This window comes from Rhamphochromis sp. 'chilingali' (assembly GCF_963969265.1).
Source record: "Rhamphochromis sp. 'chilingali' genome assembly, chromosome: 7".
Taxonomy (NCBI): Eukaryota; Metazoa; Chordata; class Actinopteri; order Cichliformes; family Cichlidae; genus Rhamphochromis; species Rhamphochromis sp. 'chilingali'.
Window position 1 is genome coordinate 35,787,129 of NC_137934.1, and position 15,122 is coordinate 35,802,250.

Below are 15,122 nucleotides of genomic sequence, written 5' to 3' on the forward strand. Positions count from 1 at the left end.
ACCTCCTCTTTAGGCCCTGGAGAATGTTTTGTTTCTCCTGTTCGGCCAGTGGTTTAACTGTTTCCTGTTGTTTTGTTAACCAGGCATCATTGTCCTGCTTAGCCTTTTCTTTCTCTGCCTTTCTTCTACGCAGGTAGCCTGGAACGATTCCGTAATCGTTTTTCTGTAAATAAAAGGGGACAAGTCCAGATTTCTCAAGGAGCTGCTTGTCCCCTTTGCGTGTATCCACACAAGCAGGTTGAGCCATGACTTTCTTCATGCCTGTGTGTTCTGGTTTTTTCCTGAATGTGTGTTCAGGTTTTTCGCCTTCTGGCCTCTGTGGGCACATTTCGCGATGAGATGGGGCCTTAACTGTTCTTGGCACCATGGTCCTGTGTTCATTTTTATATTTATTTTCTAATACAATTGCTTCCCTGTATTTAGAAATATACATTTTAGGTTTGGGTGGAGGAAGAGTACTCTCCTTTGGGAGAAGGTTATAAGCGCTTTTATCTGACAACCTAATTCAATCGCTAGATTAAAATCACCTGCAAGGGAATTCTACAACTGTGTGTCGAGGCACCCCTATTTATAGATTTTTATGGCCTGGCATGTGACATCATGGTGGCCTGGCATGTGACATCATGGTGGCCTGGCATGTGACATCATGGTAGCCTGTCTTTGTTCTGTCATTTAAGCCCCACCCCCCTGGTTACTGTTGCTATTGTAACTATTATATTATGAATGCTGGTAGCTAGCATTCCACACACACACATACACTTTTTGCCAAGGTTCCAGCTGCAGTCACCAAGACATGTAAATGTATTTAGTAACCCTCTGGGGTTTATTGTATTTTGCACACCTCTGTTGCACACCTCTGTTGCACACACATAAGAAATTCACTCACATGTGTTGTACCAGTGTACCTGCACATGTTATGTGATACGGGAAATCTCCAATTTTTTTAATTTTTTAATTTTTTTTGAGATTAAATAATATACCATTGTAAAGACGACACAAGAGTTCCAGAGGCTCTTCTGGGAGCCAGAGTCGACCAGAAAACATTTCCCCGAGCTTGAGTCCTCTATGAAGAGCAGCCTTTCCTTATCGGCAGCGGTCACAGCCGCTACAGAGCGCTGGCAGGCTTGTTTCCCTGGGCCTTAAAACTGCAAAGGCGGCACGGTGCTGTCACGCTGATGGTAAAAACACAGGCCTTTACCACAGTGCCGCTGTGCCACTTTATTTTTTAACAAAACTCTACGCTTTATGTATAAAGAACTGCCTATTCTACTACTTATTGAAGAAAAGAATCCACAAAAGATTAGTTTTACTTTCTTTTATTTGTTCCAGATTAATTCTAAATTATTTTTTAAAAAGCAATGAAATGCATCAGATGTCTCCCATGCTTTCTTTTCTGCTGTAATTTTTTTTTTCCTTGAACATAAATTGGTCTATTGAAAATAAAATGTAGTAAGAAACACTACATTTTTTCAATAGGCCAATTTATGTTTAAGAAAACCCCAACAATCAAATGATCCCATCTGAGCAAGCACTGGGCGACAGTGGGAAGGAAAAACTCCTTTTTCTTAAAAAGAAGAAACCTTCGACAGAACCAGGCTCAGATGGTGCGGCTTCTGTCAAGACCGGTTGGGGGTAAGGTAGTTAAAAAACTACTCTAACGGTACAGCACTACAGCTTTTTGGTGGAAATGGGTGGAAGGATGGGTGTTACACCTCGTTTCATTGGAGGTCTTACAGGTGGTCGGGGTGTAGATTCAGCTTTTTTACAAATAGGTGGCAGAGGGACAGGACTAGGTTGTGGAATTATAACTGATTGGGTGGGAATCGGTTGCTTTCCACTTCTGGATATAGGTGGAACACACATCCTACGAAAAGGTGGTAGGTTGTCGGTCGAGAAAGTTTCCTTTTTCGTTGGTTGTGTGACTTGAGGAGCGGGTGTCAACTTTGTGTTTTTCGGTCTAATGGGTGGCAGTGGAGTCCGCTGTAACTGTTGTTCGTCAGATGCATCTTCCCTGCCTACGTAAATGTATTTATGTTCCTCAAAAAGGGCAATGTCTTTTTCAACTTGACTCATTGCCTCTTCAAGAAACATTTTGTAATTGTATTTTTTGTGCTGTGAAGGGGAGATAGTAAAAGGGAGGGATTGATATTCAAAGTTTAGCTCATTAAACCTCCTCTTTAGGCCCTGGAGAATGTTTTGTTTCTCCTGTTCGGCCAGTGGTTTAACTGTTTCCTGTTGTTTTGTTAACCAGGCATCATTGTCCTGCTTAGCCTTTTCTTTCTCTGCCTTTCTTCTACGCAGGTAGCCTGGAACGATTCCGTAATCGTTTTTCTGTAAATAAAAGGGGACAAGTCCAGATTTCTCAAGGAGCTGCTTGTCCCCTTTGCGTGTATCCACACAAGCAGGTTGAGCCATGACTTTCTTCATGCCTGTGTGTTCTGGTTTTTTCCTGAATGTGTGTTCAGGTTTTTCGCCTTCTGGCCTCTGTGGGCACATTTCGCGATGAGATGGGGCCTTAACTGTTCTTGGCACCATGGTCCTGTGTTCATTTTTATATTTATTTTCTAATACAATTGCTTCCCTGTATTTAGAAATATACATTTTAGGTTTGGGTGGAGGAAGAGTACTCTCCTTTGGGAGAAGGTTATAAGCGCTTTTATCTGACAACCTAATTCAATCGCTAGATTAAAATCACCTGCAAGGGAATTCTACAACTGTGTGTCGAGGCACCCCTATTTATAGATTTTTATGGCCTGGCATGTGACATCATGGTGGCCTGGCATGTGACATCATGGTGGCCTGGCATGTGACATCATGGTAGCCTGTCTTTGTTCTGTCATTTAAGCCCCACCCCCCTGGTTACTGTTGCTATTGTAACTATTATATTATGAATGCTGGTAGCTAGCATTCCACACACACACATACACTTTTTGCCAAGGTTCCAGCTGCAGTCACCAAGACATGTAAATGTATTTAGTAACCCTCTGGGGTCCAGAGTATAATTGGCCGTTTTTGACTACTTTTGATTTTACCTCTATATTTCACCTTTAAAAAAATCTTCTTCTTTTTTTTTTTTTTTGGCACAACCTCAAATATCTGAAATTTGAGTTAATTTTTCATTTATACTATATTTGCACAATAGATCTAAATTCAGACAAAAAAAAATTCAAAATCCGAGTAGAAAATACTTGTCATTTTTACTGTAAAAGCCACAAACATGTTTAAGGAATTGTTTTCATAACTTGAAATGCGAATAGAAGTTGTACATTTGTAAAAATTATGCACAAGTTTTGCAAACAACTTTATGTTCAGTATAATATATGCAGGTTTTCTTCCTGAATACTATCGTTGTTTATATTTACTGCGGGAAGAAACGGTTTTTATAAGGAAAAACACTAGAAAGCACTCAGTCCCCCTCCCAACTCCCCCAGCCTTTCCTATTGGTGAAAAAATATACCATGTGGACCAATCAAAAAATGATAGGGCAACATAGCATTTAGTTGTTTACGAAGGCGGGCAGGTGTATACATATAGTTTGAGTCTGACGGCTCTTTGTTTGCTTCTCATCTGTAAACTCTGCATACTCTCTCATGTGATTCAGTTTGTTTTGAAAAGTCTCAACAGGATCTTGAGCTTTATTGTGAAAGGTTTACGTGGAAAACAAACAAGCGTACAGCGGAACCACGCGATGGTTTTACCGTCATTGTTGCTAACGAAAACACGTAAAAACAGGCACTTGCCCGCCCATAGTGTGGTTATATTAAATATAAGAGAAAGAGAGAACTTTAAGAAATTAATATAGCCACTAAGGTGACCGTCAAAACGATGAAAAATACTGCTGTAAACAGTTTATTTTACGACATCATGAAACAAACGATAGCGTAATAGGAAACAATAGACATTTTTATATCGTCATTTGATATATATCGTTATATCGAACAGCCCTAACATACACTCTTATATTTGTACATATATTTGTGTGGATGCTTTAAGCATCCACACTATTGAATTCCTGTTTCTCTTTATTCTTTATTGTGTGGATGCTTTAAGCATCCACACTATTGAGTTCCTGTTTCTCTTTATTCTTTATTATTGTGTGGATGCTTTAAGCATCCACACTATTGAGTTCCTGTTTCTCTTTATTCTTTATTATTGTGTGGATGCTTTAAGCATCCACACTATTGAGTTCCTGTTTCTCTTTATTCTTTATACTTTATTATTCCAGTTGCTTCCGTACACTTTTTGGCACTTAACTACTTCCACAATTTTCAGCCGATTTTCACCGTTCAAATTTTAAACTATTCTGCTATTTCTGCTAATGATCGCTATGACTTTTGCTATTTTTTGCTATTATACTTTTTAAAATATTCCACTTTTTTCCTTTAATTTGTCCCATTGAAATGAATGGGAAACTTCCAAAATTCTGCTAAATTTTGCTTGTTTTTGAAACTTAACTACTTCCTCATACTTTCACCTAGAACAACCATTCAAACTTTAAAATGTTCACAAATTATTGGGCTATTCATGTATGATTCAGCTTTTTCAAATCTTTTACCATTTTACTTTTATGCCTCTTAAAGTTTTGAGTTGCACAATTGTGATTTTTCACAAAATACATGCGTTGTTATGGTTGCTATGCTCTTGGCTTCCAGTGTGTCACTGAAGGTTTTGCAATTTTCACTTCATGTCCGAACAACTTCTTGCTACTTGCTCAATTTTCACTCAACTTCCACAAATTATACATCAAAACGTAGGTATTTTTGCTGGCTTTCAGAAAATGTCACTATCATTGTTGTGGGATTTATAGAATTTTGGCAAATCTCCTCAGACCAACACAAGGTCAGAAAACTCTCCATACAAAGTCAATGGAGAGCTTGTTCAAAATCATCGCTGGCTTTCTGTAATGAGAGGCATATTCGAATCGTCATATCTCCTTAACGAAGCAAAGTTAAGACATGAGGCTTGTCCCCGAATATCTTCAGACACCCCTGACGCTCACAATTCAAGAATTTCTTTCTCACCTATTACCGTTCTGAAATGAGTTGGACTTGTTTGAGGGTAGGAAATTCGTCCTTCGCTCAGATTTCTTCAGATTTCAAACTGTGGAAATGAACCACTTTTTTCTCTCGTCATAACTTTTTGTTGGATTTCCACAGAGACCTGAAAATTTCCATGATTGTTCACCAAAGCCTGCTGTCTCTTACGGTGAAAGAATGATATCGATACTCCAAATAGATTTCAAGTCACAAAGCGTTGTTTGAGGGCAAGTCAAGGCAGTTTTTGCTTCGCTCTACTCAGTTATGGTGCATTACAAGTCAAATATCTTTAATAATTCATATTTTAATGATAAATTGTAAACACTGGAAGATTCCCCCATCTCTTCTGAACAAAACGGTGTAAGAATGACCGCTCTAGCCCCTACGGTTTGGAAATTATGGTCATTTGTTTGAGGGGAGTCGTCACTATGAGAAATAGGCTGCAATAATCCTGTGCCTCTCTGTGCTGCGTGTGTAAAAAGAGGCACATGTTTTGGCGGGAAAAAGTACACAGGCTCTCTGATTGGTGGATTCAAATTCAGCAGCTCCCAGGCTGACCTAGAAACTTACTTCTCTCTCCCTGTGCATTTTTTTGCTGATTTTTTCATTTAACAAGTATATTTGAGGGACCCTCAGCATGTTCAGCATTTTTTCAGCTGTCCATTTTGCTTTTCCAATTTTTCTGTTTAACTTATTACTATTGTGCTAAATCATACTGTTTCTGCTATTTTATAAGATTTGTGCTTAATATAGTATTTCTGCTTTTTATAGGATTTGTGCTTAATATAGTATTTCTGCTTTTTATAGAATTTGTGCTTAATATAGTATTTCTGCTTTTTATAGAATTTGTGCTTAATATGGTATTTCTGCTTTTTATAGGATTTGTGCTTAATATAGTATTTCTGCTAAATTATAGTATTTCTGCTTTTTATAGTATTTGTGCTAAAACATAGTATTTCTACTAAATGTAGTATTTATGCTTAATCATAGTATTTCTATATATTTCTGCCAGGTCCCCAGGCAGCCAATCCTCTGTGAGGACTGAGAAATTCAAATTTTCAAATCAGGGCCTGCACGGCTTCCCAGCCAATCATATATGTGTCCTGAGGCATTCAAATTTGCATATTGGGGCCTTCATGGCTTCTAAGCCAGCCAATCATATCTGAGGGCTGAGGAATTCAAATCCACAAATCAGGGCCTGCACAGCTTCCCAGCCAGCCAATCATGTATGTGGGCTCCAGGTATTCAAATTTGCATATTGGGGAATTCGTGGCTTCTAAGTCAACAAGTCATCCATGTCATATATCTCTAAAAATTCATATTTTAATGATAAATTGTCAACACTTGAAGATTCCCCCATCTCTTCTGAACAAAACGGTGTAAGAATGACCGCTCTAGCCCCTATGGTTAGGAAATTATGGTCATTTGTTTGAGGGGAATCCTCACTATGTGAAATAAACTGAAAGAAGCAGGTCTATGTCTCTGTGCTGCGTGTGTAAAACAGATGCACCTGTTTTGGCGGGAAAACGTAAACAGCCTCTCTGATTGGTGGATTCAAATTCAGCAGCTCCCAGGCTGACCTAGAAACTTAGTCCTCTCTCCCTGTGTGTGTGTGTGTGTGTGTGTGTGTGTGTGTGTGTGTGTGTGTGTGTGTGTGTGTGTGTGTGTGTGTGTGTGTGTTTAGTGGGAGAGAGAGGACCCTGCCCTTATTTGACAGCATGTCATTGTAGGATTTAAATTGAACATAGTTAGACTGGTTGACTGGATTAGAGCCTGTGTTTGTGTGTCCCTCTGTGCATTTGTGTTTCAATAAGTTATTACTATTCTGCTAAATCATAGTGTTTCTGGTACTTTTCGGTACTTGTGCTAAATACAGTATTTCTGCTAAATCATAGTATTTCTGGTACTTTTCGGTACTTGTGCTAAATACAGTATTTCTGCTTTTCATAGGATTTATGCCTAATATAGTATTTCTGCTAAATTATAGTATTTCTGCTTTTTATAGGATTTGTGCCTAACATAGTATTTCTGCTAAATTATAGTATTTCTGCTTTTTATACTATTTGTTCTAAATTATAGTATTTCTGCTTTTTATAGGATTTGTGCTTAATATAGTATTTCTGCTAAATTATAGTTTTTCTTCTTTTTATAGTATTTGTGCTAAAACATAGTATTTCTACTAAATGTAGTATTTATGCTTAATAATAGTATTTCTATATATTTCTGCCAGGTCCCCAGGCAGCCAATCCTCTGTGAGGACTGAGACATTCAAATTTTCAAATCAGGGCCTGCACAGTTTCCCAGCCAATCAAATAAGTGTCCTGAGGCATTCAAATTTGCATATTGGGGCCTTCGTGGCTTCTAAGCCAGCCAATCATATCTGAGGGCTGAGGAATTCAAATCCACAAATCAGGGCCTGCACGGCTTCCCAGCCAGCCAATCACATATGTGGTCTCAGGCATTCAAATTTGCATATTGGGGAATTCGTGGCTTCTAAGTCAACAAGTCATCCATGTCATATATCTCTAAAAATTCATATTTTAATATTAAATTGTCAACACTTGAAGATTCCCCCATCTCTTCTGAACAAAACGGTGTAAGAATGACCGTTCTAGCCCCTACGGTTAGGAAATTACGGTCATTTGTTTGAGGGGAGTCGTCACTATGAGAAATAGACTGCAAAAATCCTGTGTCTCTCTGTGCTGCTGCGTGTGTAAACAGATGCACCTGTTTTGGTGGGGAAAAGTGCACAGCCTCTCTGATTGGTGGATTCAAATTCACCAGCTCCCAGGCTGACCTAGAAACTTACTTCTCTCTCCCTGTGTGTGTGTGTGTGTGTGTGTGTGTGTGTGTGTGTGTGTGTGTGTGTGTGTGTGTGTGTGACAGAGAGAGAGAGAGAGAGAGAGAGAGAGAAAAGCTTTTAATGGGATGATCTCATTCTAAGATTCAAATTCAATATATTTAGACTGGTTGACTGAATTGGATCTTGTGTGTGTCTCTCTGTGCATGTGTGTTTCCTTATGTGTACATATTTGTGATTGTGTGGCTGTTGTAGATTTTTTTGCTGATTTTTTTCATTTAACAAGTATATTTGAGGGACCCTCAGCATGTTCATCATTTTTTCAGCTGTCCATTTTGCTTTTCCAATTTTTCTGTTTAAGTTATTACTATTGTGCTAAATCATACTATTTCTGCTATTTTATAAGATTTGTGCCAAATATAGTATTTCTGCCAAATATAGTATTTCTAATTAATTATATTTTTTCTACCAAATCATAGTACAGTATTTCTGCTTTTTATAGGATTTGTGCTAAAACATAGTATTTCTACTAAATGTAGTATTTATGCTTAATCATACTATTTTTGCTTTTTATACGATTTTTGCATTATATACTATTTCTGCTTTTTATAGGGTTTGTGCTTAATATAGTATTTCTGCTAAATTATAGTATTTCTGCTTTTTATAGGATTTGTGCTAAAACATAGTATTTCTATTAAATGTAGTATTTATGCTTAATCATACTATTTCTATATATTTCTGCCAGGTCCCCAGGCAGCCAATCCTCTGTGAGGACTGAGACATTCTGCTATGCTATTGTATTTCTGCCAAGTATTATGTTTCCTCTAAGATATTGCAGTTCTGCTAAATTATTACATTTTAGCAATGTTCCTTTGCTTCTGCAAAGTTTTTACAATTTCTGCAACTTCTCAGCTTTTTCAGCTACTTTTTGCATACAGCTTCAGCTTTAAGCATCCACACTGCATTTTCGCAGGAAATGCAAATTTTTCTAGTTATTATTATTATTATTCTAGTTGCTTCCGTACACTTTTTGGCACTTAACTACTTCCACAATTTTCAGCCGATTTTCACCGTTCAAATTTTAAACTATTCTGCTATTTCTGCTAATTTACGCTACGATTTTTGCTATTTTTAACTATTATACTTTTTAAAATATTAAGCTTTTTTCCTTTAATTTGTCCCATTGAAATGAATGGGAAACTTCTGCAATTCTGCTAAAATTTGCTTGTTTTTGAAACTTAACTACTTCCTCATATTTTCACCTAGAACAACCATTCAAACTTTAAAATGTTCACAAATTATTGGGCTATTCAGGTATGATTCAGCTTTTTCAAATGTTTTACTGTTTTACTTTTATGCCTCTTAAAGTTTTGAGTTGCAAAATTGTGATTTTTCACAAAATACATGCGTTGTTATGGTTGCTATGCTCTTGGCTTCCAGTGTGCCACTGAAGGTTTTGCAATTTTCACTTCATGTCCGAACAACTTCTTGCTACTTGCTCAATTTTCACTCAACTTCCACAAATTATACATCAAAACGTAGGTATTTTTGCTGGCTTTCAGAAAATGTCACTATCATTGTTGTGGGATTTATAGAATTTTTGCAAATCTCCTCAGACCAACACAAGGTCTCAAAACTCTCCATATAAAGTCAATGGAGAGCTTGTTCAAAATCATCGCTGGATTTCTGTAATGAGAGGCATATTCGAATCGTCATATCTCCTTAACGAAGCGACTTTAAGACATGAGGCTTGTCCCCGAATATCTTCAGACACCCCTGACGCTCACAATTCAAGAATTTCTTTCTCACCTATTACCGTTCTGAAATGAGTTGGACTTGTTTGAGGGTAGGAAATTCGTCCTTCGCTCAGATTTCTTCAGATTTAAAACTCTGGAAATGAACCACTTTTTTCTCTCGTCATAATTTTTTTTTGGATTTCCACAGAGACCTGAAAATTTCCATGACTGTTCACCAAAGCCTGCTGTCTCTTACGGTGAAAGAATGATATCGATACTCCAAATAGATTTCGAGTTACAAAGCGTTGTTTGAGGGCAAGTCAAGGCAGTTTTTGCTTCGCTCTACTCAGTTATGGTGCATTAGAAGTCAAATATCTTTAATAATTCATATTTTAATGATAAATTGTAAACACTGGAAGATTCCCCCATCTCTTCTGAACAAAACGGTGTAAGAATGACCGCTCTAGCCCCTACGGTTTGGAAATTATGGTCATTTGTTTGAGGGGAGTCCTCACTATGAGAAATAGGCTGCAATAATCCTGTGCCTCTCTGTGCTGCGTGTGTAAAAAGAGGCACATGTTTTGGCGGGAAAAAGTACACAGGCTCTCTGATTGGTGGATTCAAATTCAGCAGCTCCCAGGCTGACCTAGAAACTTACTTCTCTCTCCCTGTGCATTTTTTTGCTGATTTTTTCATTTAACAAGTATATTTGAGGGACCCTCAGCATGTTCAGCATTTTTTCAGCTGTCCATTTTGCTTTTCCAATTTTTCTGTTTAACTGATTACTATTGTGCTAAATCATACTGTTTCTGCTATTTTATAAGATTTGTGCCTAATATAGTATTTCTGCTAAATTTCAGTATTTCTGCTTTTTATACTATTTGTGCTAAAACATAGTATTTCTACTAAATGTAGTATTTATGCTTAATCATACTATTTCTGCTTTTTATGGGATTTGTGCCTAATATAGTATTTCTGCTTTTTATAGGATTTTTGCTCAAACATAATATTTCTACTAAATGTAGTGTTTATGCTTAATCATCCTATTTCTGCTTTTTATAGGATTTGTGCTTAATATAGTATTTCTGCTAAATTATAGTATTTCTGCTTTTTATAGTATTTGTGCTAAAACATAGTATTTCTACTAAATGTAGTATTTATGCTTAATCATAGTATTTCTATATATTTCTATATATTTCTGCCAGGTCCCCAGGCAGCCAATCCTCTGTGAGGACTTAGACATTCAAATTTTCAAATCAGGGCCTGCACGGTTTCCCAGCCAATCATATATGTGTCCTGAGGCATTCAAATTTGCATATTGGGGCCTTCATGGCTTCTAAGCCAGCCAATCATATCTGAGGGCTGAGGAATTCAAATCCACAAATCAGGGCCTGCACAGCTTCCCAGCCAGCCAATCATGTATGTGGGCTCCAGGTATTCAAATTTGCATATTGGGGAATTCGTGGCTTCTAAGTCAACAAGTCATCCATGTCATATATCTCTAAAAATTCATATTTTAATGATAAATTGTCAACACTTGAAGATTCCCCCATCTCTTCTGAACAAAACGGTGTAAGAATGACCGCTCTAGCCCCTATGGTTAGGAAATTATGGTCATTTGTTTGAGGGGAGTCGTCACTATGAGAAATAGACTGCAATAATCCTGTGTCTCTCTGTGCTGCGTGTGTAAACAGAAGCACCTGTTTTGGCGGGAAAAAGTACACAGCCACTCTGATTGGTGGATTCAAATTCAGCAGCTCTCTCCCTCTTTGTGTTTGTGTGTGCGTGTGTGTGTGTGTGTGTGTGTGTCTGACAGAGAGAGAGAGAGAGAGAGAAAGCCTTTTAATGGGATGATCTCATTGTAAGATTCAAATTCAATATATTTAGACTGGTTGACTGAATTGGATCTTGTGTGTGTGTCTCTCTGTGCATGTGTGTTTCCTCATGTGTACATATTTATAATTGTGTGGCTGTCATAAATTTTTTTGCAGATTTTTGTCATTTAACAAGTATATTTGAGGGAACCTCAGCATGTTCAGCATTTTTTCAGCTGTCCATTTTGCTTTTCCGATTTTTCTGTTTAACTTATTACTATTGTGCTAAATCATACTATTTCTGCTATTTTATAAGATTTGTGCTTAATATACTATTTCTGCTTTTATAGGATTTGTGCTTAATATAGTATTTCTGCTTTTTATAAGATTTGTGCTTAATATAGTATTTCTACTAAATGTAGTATTTATGCTTAATCATAGTATTTCTGCTTTTTATAGGATTTGTGCTTAATATAGTATTTCTGCTTTTTATAAGATTTGTGCTTAATATAGTATTTCTGCTAAATGTAGTATTTATGCTTAATCATACTATTTCTGCTTTTCATAGGATTTGTGCTTAATATAGTATTTCTGCTAAATTTAGTATTTCTGATTAATTATAGTTTTTCTACTAAATCATAGTACAGTATTTCTGCTTTTTATAGGATTTGTGCTAAAACAAAGTATTTCTACTAAATGTAGTATTTATGCTTAATCATACCATTTCTGCTTTTTATAGGATTTGTGCTTAATATAGTATTTCTGCTAAATTATAGTATTTCTGCCAAATTATAATATTTGTGCTAAAACAGTCTTAATTTAAAATTACAATATTCATAGTTCATCACAGTGTCTCTGGTAAATCACAATATTTCTGCTCTGTTGTACTATTTTTCTAAATCATAGTGTTTTTGTAATGTTTAAGTATTTTTGGCTAAATATATTCTTTCTGTTATCTTATACTATTTCTCCTAAATTCTTGTATTTTTGAGAAGTTATCATGTTTCTGGTAAGTTACAATATTTCTGCTAAATTCTGCTATGCTATTGTATTTCTGCCAAGTATTATGTTTCCTCTAAGATATTGCAGTTCTGCTAAGTTATTCCATTTTAGCAAACTTCTTTTGCTTCTGCAAAGTTTTTACAATTTCTGCAACTTTTCAGCTTTTTCAGCTACTTTTTGCATACAGCTTCAGCTTTAAAGCATCCACACTGCATTTTCGCAGGAAATGCAAATTTTTCTAGTTGTGTGGATGCTTTAAGCATCCACACTATTGAGTTCCTGTTTCTCTTTATTCTTTATTATTATTGTGTGGATGCTTTAAGCATCCACACTATTGAGTTCCTGTTTCTCTTTATTCTTTATTGTGTGGATGCTTTAAGCATCCACACTATTGAGTTCCTGTTTCTCTTTATTCTTTATTATTATTATTATTATTATTCTAGTTGCTTCCGTACACTTTTTGGCACTTAACTACTTCCACAATTTTCAGCCGATTTTCACCGTTCAAATTTTAAACTATTCTGCTATTTCTGCTAATGATCGCTATGATTTTTGCTATTTTTTGCTATTATACTTTTTAAAATATTCCACTTTTTTCCTTTAATTTGTCCCATTGAAATGAATGGGAAACTTCCAAAATTCTGCTAAATTTTGCTTGTTTTTGAAACTTAACTACTTCCTCATACTTTCACCTAGAACAACCATTTAAACTTTAAAATGTTCACAAATTATTGGGCTATTCATGTATGATTCAGCTTTTTCAAATCTTTTACTGTTTTACTTTTATGCCTCTTAAAGTTTTGAGTTGCAAAATTGTGATTTTTCACAAAATACATGCGTTGTTATGGTTGCTATGCTCTTGGCTTCCAGTGTGACACTGAAGCTTTTTCAGTCTTCTCTTCGTGTCCGAACAACTGTTTGCTACTTGCTCAATTTTCACTCAACTTCCACAAATTATACATCAAAACGTAGGTATTTTTGCTGGCTTTCAGGAAATGTCACTATCATTGTTGTGGGATTTATAGAATTTTCGCAAATCTCCTCAGACCAACACAATGTCTCAAAACTCTCCATATAAAGTGAATGGAGAGCTTGTTCAAAATCACCGCTGGATTTCTGTAATGAGAGGCATATTCGAATCGTCATATCTCCTTAACGAAGCAAGGTTAAGACATGAGGCTTGTCCCCGAATATCTTCAGACACCCCTGACGCTCACAATTCAAGAATTTCTTTCTCACCTATTACCGTTCTGAAATGAGTTGGACTTGTTTGAGGGTAGGAAATTTGTCCTTCGCTCAGATTTCTTCAGATTTCAAACTGTGGAAATGAACCACTTTTTTCTCTCGTCATAACTTTTTGTTGGATTTCCACAGAGACTTGAAAATTTCCATGACTGTTCAACAAAGCCTGCTGTCTCTTACGGTGAAAGAATGATATCGATACTCCAAATAGATTTCGAGTTACAAAGCGTTGTTTGAGGGGAAGTCAAGACAGTTTTTGCTTCGCTCTACTCAGTTATGGTGCATTTGAAGTCAAATATCTTTAATAATTCATATTGTAATGATAAATTGTAAACACTGGAAGATTCCCCCATCTCTTCTGAACAAAACGGTGTAAGAATGACCGCTCTAGCCCCTACGGTTAGGAAATTATGGTCATTTGTTTGAGGGGAGTCGTCACTATGAGAAGTAGGCTGCAATAATCCTGTGCCTCTCTGTGCCTGCGTGTGTAAAAAGGTGCACCTGTTTTGGCGGGAAAACGTAAACAGCCACTCTGATTGGTGGATTTAAATTCGGCAGCTCTCTCCCTCTGTGTCTGTCTGTCTGTGTGTGTGTGTGTGTGTGTGTGTGTGTGTGTGTGTGTGTGTGTGTGTGTGTTTAGTGGGAGAGAGAGGACCCTGCCCTTATTTGGCAGCATGTCATTGTAGGATTTAAATTGAATATAGTTAGACTGGTTGACTGGATTAGAGCCTGTGTTTGTGTGTCCCTCTGTGCATTTGTGTTCCAATATGCCTCCATATTTGTAATTTTGTAAGTTAGTATGATTTAGCAGAATAGTAATATTTCTGCTTTTCATAGGATTTGTGCCTATATAGTATTTCTGCTAAATATAGTATTTCTGCTTTTTATAGGATTTGTGCCTAACATAGTATTTCTGCTTTTTATAGGATTTGTGCCTAATATAGTATTTCTGCTTTTTATAGGATTTGTGCCTAATATAGTATTTCTGCTTTTTATAGGATTTGTGCTTAATATAGTATTTCTACTAAATTATAGTATTTCTGCTTTTTATAGTATTTGTGCTAAAACATAGCATTTCTACTAAATGTAGTATTTCTGCTTTTTATACTATTTGTGCTAAATTATAATATTTCTGCTTTTTATACTATTTGTGCTAAATTATAATATTTCTGCTTTTTATACTATTTGTGCTAAATTATAATATTTCTGCTTTTTATACTATTTGTGCTAAAACATAGTATTTCTACTAAATATAGTATTTATGCTAAATCATACTGTTTCTGCTATTTCATAAGATTTGTGCTTAATATAGTATTTCTGCTTTTAATAGGATTTGTGCTTAATATAGTATTTCTGCTTTTTATAGAATTTGTGCTTAATATAGTATTTCTGCTTTTAATAGGATTTGTGCTTAATATAGTATTTCTGCTTTTTATAGAATTTGTGCTTAATATAGTATTTCTGCTTTTTATAGAATTTGTGCTTAATATAG